This window comes from Paroedura picta, chromosome 7 (genome assembly GCF_049243985.1).
Source record: "Paroedura picta isolate Pp20150507F chromosome 7, Ppicta_v3.0, whole genome shotgun sequence".
Classification (NCBI taxonomy): domain Eukaryota; kingdom Metazoa; phylum Chordata; class Lepidosauria; order Squamata; family Gekkonidae; genus Paroedura; species Paroedura picta.
In genome coordinates this window covers 29,156,741-29,166,184 of record NC_135375.1, presented here as the reverse complement: position 1 = coordinate 29,166,184, position 9,444 = coordinate 29,156,741, and the positions used below count along the sequence as shown (strand labels likewise).

General features: G+C 45.2%; 1 long non-coding RNA gene across 1 annotated transcript; it reads left to right on the top strand.

Moving 5' to 3' along the window:
* Positions 1-6,990: 6,990 nt before the first annotated feature.
* Positions 6,991-8,197, top strand: LOC143841751 (uncharacterized). The gene is made up of 2 exons (XR_013232783.1): positions 6,991-7,378; positions 8,028-8,197. It is a non-coding gene; the product is annotated as an uncharacterized LOC143841751 (long non-coding RNA).
* Positions 8,198-9,444: the final 1,247 nt, after the last annotated feature.

Below are 9,444 nucleotides of genomic sequence, written 5' to 3'. Positions count from 1 at the left end.
TTCAGATTTAGAGGCAGTAAACCTCTGAATGCCAGTGCCAGGAGGTAACACCAGGGAAGGTGCCCTGTTGTCGGACCTCTAGATGAAGTGTTTGGCCACTGTGTGAGAAAGGATGCTGAACCAGATGGGCCACTGATCTAATTCAGCAGGGGTCTCATGTTTTTACTTTTACTTAGCAAATTGGGAATAAGTCAATAATTACAACTATGAAATGCTTGTAGGGATTAATCAACAGCCTATCCTGTTGGATTCTCTCAGACAGCTATGTAAATATTCCTAGGTATATTAACCAATTGGCTTATGGAGTTTCAGCCACGTGTGTTCCTTCTTGCTTACTTTTTGTATGCTTCATCTCTGTTGATCAATACTTTATTAACTGAAAAACTTCAAGCAAATGCTTTTGATTGGCTATGTTCCCTATAAGTATGATGCGGTTGTCTTTTTTTTTTTATCAATCTTTACAAAATAGATGGGGGAGTTGTAATAAAGAGAACCGCTTTGATCATCAATTTCAGATCCTTGTTAAATCTCTGGGGGAGGGAAGATAAACTTGTCTTAAAAGAAGTCATGAGGTTGGTTGTGAATTTTTGTAAACACTGTCAGATTATTAAAAATGGAAAGGTAGTTGGCGGACCAAAGAGTGGAGGAGGAAAACTTACAATGTTTTTGTTTTCAATTAAAGTTATCAAAAAGTTACTTTGTAACAGCAGACATCTTCAGCATGCAGACATTACAAGATTTTACAAACATGAAATGTATATAATTTAGAGCTGTATACATGCTTTGAAACTTCAGAATGTGCAGGAGGCCCGAGTCATTTTATAATAAGGAGAAGGTCTTTATATGCAAAGAAATGTCAACCGAGTTTCTTCCTCTGTTAAATCTAGTGGGGCAGGCCTTGCAGACACATTGGAGACCCCTTGTCCATAACAATCAATGGATCAAATTGGGCATATTTTGCCTTTTGTTCTTTAGCAGAGTTGCCAGACCTGGCCTAGCCATCATAAGGAGACCAGGGATGTCATGCCTCTAGAGAGGTTGCCTCGATGGTTGCCTCTAGAGAGGCATGACATCACTTCTGGGCTTTTTGAGGAAGTGATGTCACACCACAAGCCATTTTTTAAAAAACTTTTATCCGAGCTATGGCAAAAAAGGAGAGGCAGGGCATCTTCCGTTCCCATCTGGGAATGGCTGCCCTATGTCCCTCCAGCATAAATCAAATTGTGCTGTTCTGAGCAGAACTTAAAGACCAATGTAATAATCTATGGATTGTGCAACCAAGATAAGGGTTTGTACGAAAAACAAAATATCATATCTGAGCTAATTCTGAAAACAAACGGTCAGTTCCTTTCTGTGTACGACAACTCCAAATGAATATTAAACCATCCCTCTTGCCTTCTGTAAGTGCATCTGTATTGCAAGAAATGGGGACAAGTACGCACTGAGATTTGTGTCACAATAATCTTCCTGAAGGTTAGGAGTTGTTCTCTAGTGATAAAAATGAATATATTAGCATCTCTGCAAGGGGGAAAATAAGTTCCCTTTTCCACGTAAACCTGCTGAGAACCCAGCAGCTGAGAGGACCTGCTGCTGTGGTCCTAGCCTAACAGTGCGGCTGTTTCCCTCCACGGGCTCGCTCTGTGTTTTGAGATCCTGGTAGGCAACTGGAACTGAAACATGTGGATAATGGGTGGCTTCGATTCAATCACGCTGGGCTGGGGAATGAACATCAACATTTCAGTCTATCGTATCTTTCCTCCAAACACAAAAAGGTGGCTGAAACACAAAAAGGCGGCTGCTCGTTGACGCCTGCAGAGGGCTGGCTGGAGGTGGACACAACCACCCCAGCAGCCTGTGGGCCAGGCGTGCTCCCGGCATGCAGCACGCACAGCATCAGGGCAAGCCAGGACCCGCAACATCGATGTAAGGTGCCACATGTGCGGGTCCCAGGCCTCTTGCCCAGGACGCTGTGGAGAGCAGCTTCCCTCCCATGCGCCCTATGTTAATGTGAATACAGCCTTGTTCTGTACCTTGAGGGGTTGTTTCATGTTCAATAATAATAATAAGAGTTGGTTTTTATATGCCACTTTTCTCTACCCAAAGGAAGCTCAAAGCAGCTTATAGTCACCTTCCCTTTCCTCTCCCCACAGCAGACACCCTGTGGGGTGGGCTGAGAGAGCCCTGATATCACTGCTCGGTCAGAACAGTTTTATCAGTGCTGTGGCGAGCCCAAGGTCACCCAGCTGGCTGCATGTGGGGGAGTGCAGAATTGAACCTGGCATGCCACATTAGAAGTCTGCACTCCTAACCACTACACCAAACTGGCTCTCGTCACAGCTGCGGGTTTGCATGGGATGGAGCCTGTTGGCATGGAGTCCCATGGGCGATCGGACTCCCTGAGGTTCGAGCCTTGCTATGAGGTGGCATGTAAATGAGTGTGGCCAGGGAATTGTTTACCAGGTGGCCTGGGGACAGCCAAATGAGATGGGCATCCGTTGGCTCCCCCGCATAGGTCGCTTCCAGTAGATTTCAGAAGGCAAGGGGATCTGTTGTCCTGGCTGGGAATGGTACAGATCCCCAGAGCACCTCTGGACTCTGTGGGCTTTTGGTACAGTCCGCTGACTGCTAGTTCAGGCTCCCTCTCCCATGCTGCGCCAACCCTCCTGTGGGGAGGTAATAAAGCTATGGCCATATTTATAACCAACATCTTATTCCAACCTAAATGCCCTCCTGCAAGTCAATGAAATAAAGTCACATTTCAGTGCAGCAAGGAATCAACCATACTTGCTGAACACAATGATGTTGAGAAGATGCACCAAGGTACAGAGACCTTGCATGCAGTGGGCAGGTAGGAGATGGAATCCCACTCCCAATTATTCAAATTTTACTCTGAATGGAATATTGGATGCCACTGGGCGTATCTGGGCATCTCAGCACCATAAGAATATAGTTCCCAGGAGCCAAAAGGCATAATTAGTCTAGACTGTTCAGTTACAGTGACCCCACTATATGGTGCTTGCTGATGTGTTTCCCCTGTTCTTTTCCCAAAGCAACTTGTCACGAGAACAGTGAGCCTGCTCGGTCTTTCCTCTACCTCCTGGAAGCAGGATGCCCTTCAGCAGAACCTTCAAGGCATCATTTTTGTGCCTATGGTTCCCAACTCCCTCTTGGGAAATTTGTGGAGATCTGGAGAAGGCAGAGTTTGCAGAGGGGAGGAGCTCAGCAGAGATGTGATTCCCTAAAGGCCACATCTCAAAGAGGCCATTCCCTCTTGACAGAAGTGATCACTGTCGTCTGGAGATCAATTTTAATTCCAGGAGATCTCCAGGCCCCACCTTGGGAGTGGCAGCCGCACTCATCACAGAATAAACTGAATATTGCAAACCAATTATCCCCAAATTTGATGTTTGTGGGATTAATCATCTCAGGAAAGAGGCTGAGTGAATAAGTCCTTTTCACTCACATGGAAAGTATACAGAGGCCAGCTAGAAGTGGGTTTGCCAGATGAGCCCCTGTATGAGGGTTCCATGACGTCCATGCCACAGTTCCATGTCACCAAGGCCCTTCTTACCTAAGGTCCTCATGAAGCTGAAGTTGCTTACTATCATACACGAAGTTGTGCTTGTTTACAGCTGAGGTTGCTTGCACCGATCACAACTGATCGTTAGACTGCAGCTGCGGGAACATAGACCGTACATAGCTACCGCCTACCTCCTTCCCAGGACTTTATCCTTTAGCCCAAATTGCTGGCTTTGAATGCAGACAGAATTCATTTTGCTGCACTGATCACATTTCCCCAGCACCTTCTAAGAAAAGAAATAGGGGAGGAGTTATGGCTCCCTTCCTGAGTACCTGTTTTGCATGAGGAAGATCCTGGCTTCAGCTCCTGGCATCTCCAGATAAAAGGTTTCAGACAGCTGGTGCTGAAAAAAAAATTCTCTACTTAAGAGCTTGGAAAGCCACTATCAATCAGGGCTAGATGGCTCAAAGGTCTAGAGTCAGTATAAAGCAGGCTTATCACAGACTACTTGAGTGTACGCTATGATAAGCTTCTCTTCCTCTGAGCATGCCTCACTTTGCCGTTTTGCATATCCCTTGCCATACATTCTCTGTGAAGAGACGCTAAGAGCTCTGACAGTGCTGGTCTCGATTCTACTGCCTTGCAAGGAATGAACAGAACCTTCTGGTCCTTCTTAATGTATTCATTGTTACAATTTCACTTTTCAGTTTTTCATTAGTGCAAACAACTATTTGAAATCCGTGGTAATTACAAATGTACCCTGGCACTCTCTAGGCTTTCCAGGTCTTCTCAGTCACTGGTGGGAGTGAGAGGTAGGGTTGACAGCTCCAGGTTGGGAAACTCTTGGGGTGGAGTCTGGTGGGTTCAGGGACCTTAGTCGGGTACAATGCTACGGAGTCTAACCTTCAGGGCATTCACCTTCTCCGGGTACACTGATCTCTGCAATCCGGGGATGAGCTGTTATTCCAGATCTCCAGGCCCCACTCAGAGGCCACCACCCAAAGGCTGCCCAGAGGTCCCTAGTAAAGGGCCACCATTCTCAACCCTGGAATCTGTTTCAATGCTGCAGGATACCTCTGGTTGCTGTGGGGGAGGACAATATTCCAAGGAGCCACCCTAGGGCCCAGGGACCTGAGCAAGTCAGTTGATTTGGTTGGGTGAAGGTCTGCTTGGAGTGCAGGAGTCCAGAAGGAATCTTTGACTGTGGCCCATAGTGGGTCACAACAGTTTGGTAGGATAAATGGCAAACATAAAAAAGTGCATCTGAGCACATGCAGAAAATGTCACACTTTTTGAAACTGCTTTTAGCAGGGCTACTCTTTCCCATGCTGAAAGGTTACTGCAGCTAGATCTTCCCAAGATTAGAACAGCCCTTCCGAAAAATTGGAGCAATGGTAGTTTAGGCAAGAACGATGGTGTGGATTCTTCCAGAGCAATCTCAGCTTTCCAGTGTTGTTGCTGTTTTTAGACAGCATGGCGAGGAGTATCTCTGCCACAGCTTATGTATTATTACGTTTCCACTATCCACTCTGCATACCAGGAATTATAGGAAAAGTTTTCTCGCCCAGGGGCTATGGGGAGCTAATGTGGAGCTTTGACCTCTCTTTGGAAGAAATTAAGCACTGTCTACTCTATACTGTTTCACAGAGTTCCGAATCCAAGTCCATCATGGTCAGCAGTAATGTAGTAATCTCATCTTGTTTTTCAATTTACGGCAGCAATAATACACATTAAGTGCATTCCTAGCAACCCTGGACAGTTAAGTAGAAAAAGCAGTTGTTCCCTGGAGGTTAATATATGCATTCCTCCAATTGGAATGCATTGGGTTGACCGTCTAGATTATTTAACTTAATATACATTATAAATTATTTAATTTCAAAAGCCTTGCGCATGTTGAATATGATTGAAACAATTATTCCTGTGCACAATTGTCCCAATAACATTACACAGTCTTATGAAATCCCAAGGCAGTAGTTTTACCTCTGCTATCTGCTGCTGTTCATAAACTTCTCACACTATGTGTTTTTTGAGGTTATAGCATTACTAAAACTATCTGCTTGAAACGCATCCTCGGGTTCAATAGGAGACTATGTCTTATTCTATATTTAATGAGAAGAAAATCCCAATTACAAAGGAATGCAGCAGGCTATAAAATACAGTAATGCAAAAACCGGAAAGGCTTCAAAGCTTGTTTGTTCGTCGAAACTTGAAGACATAAGAAGAGCCCTGCTGGATCCGACTGGGAGCCATTTCAACCAACATCCTGTTTCTAGGAGTGGGCAGCCCAACGTTTTCAGGCAGCCCACAAGGAGACAGGCTGTTAGACCCTCTGCAACTTTAATTGTGAATCTAAAGATGGCATTCAGATATTTTGACTAAGAGCTGCTGGCAGAACTATCCTCCCTGAAATTGCCTCGACACACAACCTGATGTGATATTCTTCTTGCTGATTCTAAAACAAGAGCCTCCAAAGAAGGAAAAAAGGGTTGACAATCTACGCCTTCTTCAAACTTAGGCCTCTTCTGCATGATGGAAAAGCTGATGAAAACTCACTAAATACATCGCTGTTTTTCTGATCTCTGCACAAGAGAGTGAATTTACTCCGCAAAACTGATTTTGCTCTGCATGGTGAACTGCCTCTTCGGTTCTTTAAGTGTCTATTAAGCGTTGTTTCTGAAAGAGGCTTTTCACCGATTCATTTCTCTCAGGTGCCCTATTTGTCATGCAGAGAAGCTCCTTAGTTATGCAGATTAGTGACTGCATTAGAGAACAAAGCAGAGTTGGCAAAACTACAGGGAGCAGGGCTATGAATTGTTCCATGCAGAGAGCATTGCAACGTAGTTTTTCAACAGACTATATTCAATGCAGAACAACAACTGTAGTATAATAAAGTGTTCTAAACTGTTTTATTTGGCTCCATGCGAAATACCTCTTACTCTAACAGGAGCAAAAAGAAGTCCATCAGGCTCTTCCACCTCTTATAAACAGCTTTCCAGTTCATATTTATTTCCTATCCACTCGCCACCTTCCTGCCTGTGTAAGCAGACCTCTGGTCTTAAATGTTGAAGGTTCCTGATGAAGGAGTGCTTTGGGGCCTGGGGCCTGCAGACACATTATTCTCTAAAGCTAGATGACTTGCTAGGAGACATGACAATACACCATCATAGCTAGACTGCTGTTTCCTCCACAGTTTACCAGAGCTGGTCTCCAGTTCACCACCCCCTGATATGGATACCATTTCTATGTCCTGTAGCCTTAGTGTTAGATGGTAGCCTCCGCAATGAATGTCTCCCCTTTTGAAAACTTGTAAGCCAATGGCCATCACATCTTCTGCTGATATTACCTGGCCAAAGTAGCTACCCAAACTCCACATGATCCTATTATGACATCTCTGTCAGTGGTCTTAGCTCCTAGAACTCTATGGGCAGCAAGCCATTATGAAGCATAGTGACTCCACTTCAGCATGTCATCTTATTTGCCACCACATCTGGCTGGGATGGCTACTTCTCCTCCAGCAGCACTTCCCATCTCATCTCAGCCCCTAGACCAGCCCTGAGTGAGGGAGGGATGTGTTTCTGAAAGCAATGCAGGGGAGTCTGTGGGCATGGGCATGGGCATGCTTTCCTTTTGAGAGGGGAAAGCTTTCTCCTTCTGCCTAACAGTTGGCTGACAGGGAGGCCACAGAAAAGCCTTTCTCACTTAAAATACTGCTGTGGCCAGCCTCGCTGCTGGAGGGAAGATACAGACAAGCCATGTGGGGCCTCAGAAAGGTATAATGCCTTCACAACCACCCAGCCAGCCACAACCAGCCAGCAAGCCTTGGCCTATTTCAGGTCAAGAAAACATTGCAGAGAGGAGGTAAGGTTTCCAGATAGATGTAGGTTCAATGTTCTGGAATTCTACACTTCCTAGGTGTGCTTGAATTGGATCAGGACTGTTGTGCACAGATAGGCCTCCTCTTAGGGTTGCCAGTTTCCAAGTGAGGCACAAAACCCACACCAAACAATGAGTTAGTGCCTGTTTTATTACAGTACACAATGGGCTTTATTCCTAGTATATATGTAGAGAGAAAATGTTATGCAGCAATGGGTTAAGCTTTGCTGTAGACCTCCATCCTTTAGTGACTCTTTCTCCCAAACATCTTTTCCACTTTTCTGACCATCTCATCTTCTCTTTGGTGGTGGAAAGTGCCATGTCACAGCTGATTTATGGTGACCCTTTAGGGCTTGCAAGACAAGAGACATTTGAAGGTGGTTTGCCATTGCCTGCTTCCATGTCATGACCCGGGCTCCCATCCAAATACTAGCTAGAACCAACCCATTTCTGGGAAATGATGAGATTGGGCTAGCCTAGGCTATCCAGGTCAGCCCTTCCTCTCCACACCACCTAAATGGCTGCAGTATTCCCTTAGCTGTGATTCTGCTGACATACCTTCCATTGTTCACTTTCCTCTGAGCACATGGATCAAACTCATTGTTTCCTCTAATTTTGTTCTCCATGTATACAGGATGAGCAGCTGTCAGAACAGAAGCTTCATTCCTATGGGAGCACCAGCCACACGCCGAGGGGAGAAAACTGTTCACAAAGCGAAGTCAAGGATATGTTTACTGACAGAAAGCAAGTCGCACTGATAGATGTCATGTGTAATAAAGAGTAGCAGCAGCAAAGACACTGAAAGGAAGTGGAGATGATTGGGATGCTGGCTTTGGGAAGATAAATGGGAACCATGCAGACTTTAAAGTCTCTGGCCATAAACTGAGTAGAAGGCAAGGCTGTAATTCCACTGTAACGTCTGTTTGTTCCTAATGTACCTCTACTTTGTCCTGAATTTTTTTTTGCTTTCTGAACTTCTTAGTACTCACTGGTGGGGGGGGGAGGGGAGAGGGTTATCTAACACTTTCCCTTAAACTCTTGAACAAATGCTTGAACAACTGCTAGTTCAAGTCATGTCCTGTTAATGAGCCGGGAACTGGAAGCCAATTTTTTAATGGACTGTTCCGTTTGTTTATGCTGATGGCCTTTCAGCATGTTGCATTGCCGTACTCTTTCCTAACAGGACTGTTCAGCTCAGTCAGATTGTGCTGTACCAATGCTCCACTCGGCAGGCAGTTTAAATAGACAAATCAGCCAGAAATCATCTAAAGCAGTGGTTCTCAACCTTCCTTATGCTGCAACCCTTTAATGTTGTGGTGACCCCCAAGCATAAAATGATGCAAGTGTTCTCTCACCCCAATTAAACTAAAACTGACCAATGGTGTGAAGATCCATTGTTCATGATTGCATATAAATTGTTTGTTTTTTTCCCCACCCACTGCTGTACATTTATGCTTCCAGAACAGGCAGAGATTTAAATGAAGAAGACAATTTGTTAGATTGAAACAATGAAAGTCCAAGGATGACAGATAAAGCTTGTTCATTTTCTGAAGCATTTCATATATTCCAGTTATATTATCAAAGCAGATCCTTCTCCCTCAAGAAAGAACGATCTTTCTTCTTTCCTCCCATGTAATCTGTAATCTGTAAACCGCTCCTGTGGAGCGGAAAAAATAAAACAGTAAGGGCATTGTGGGTGGAGAAAGGGTGGGGCAAGTCCATGATAAAAACTCGGAGGGGCCAATTGGGAGCTGCAATGTTGCCAACACAACTAAGGAAAAATGTGTCTGCTCCCCGACCATGAAGATCATGGACTGAATTGCAAGGAGATGTGGGGGGCAAAAAGGATGCAGCCCACCCCCCAAAACCTTCCCTACACAGCCTGGCCCAGACTTTTGGAGATGTGGACTGGGTGGGAAGGAGACAGACACCCCCACACATACAGCCTGGCCTGCCCTTTGGGAGATGGAGATGGATGGGGAAAAGGCAGCCCATCCCCTATGGTCTTCCCAGGGCAGCCTGACATTTGGGAGAAGTAGGGGTGGGAGGGA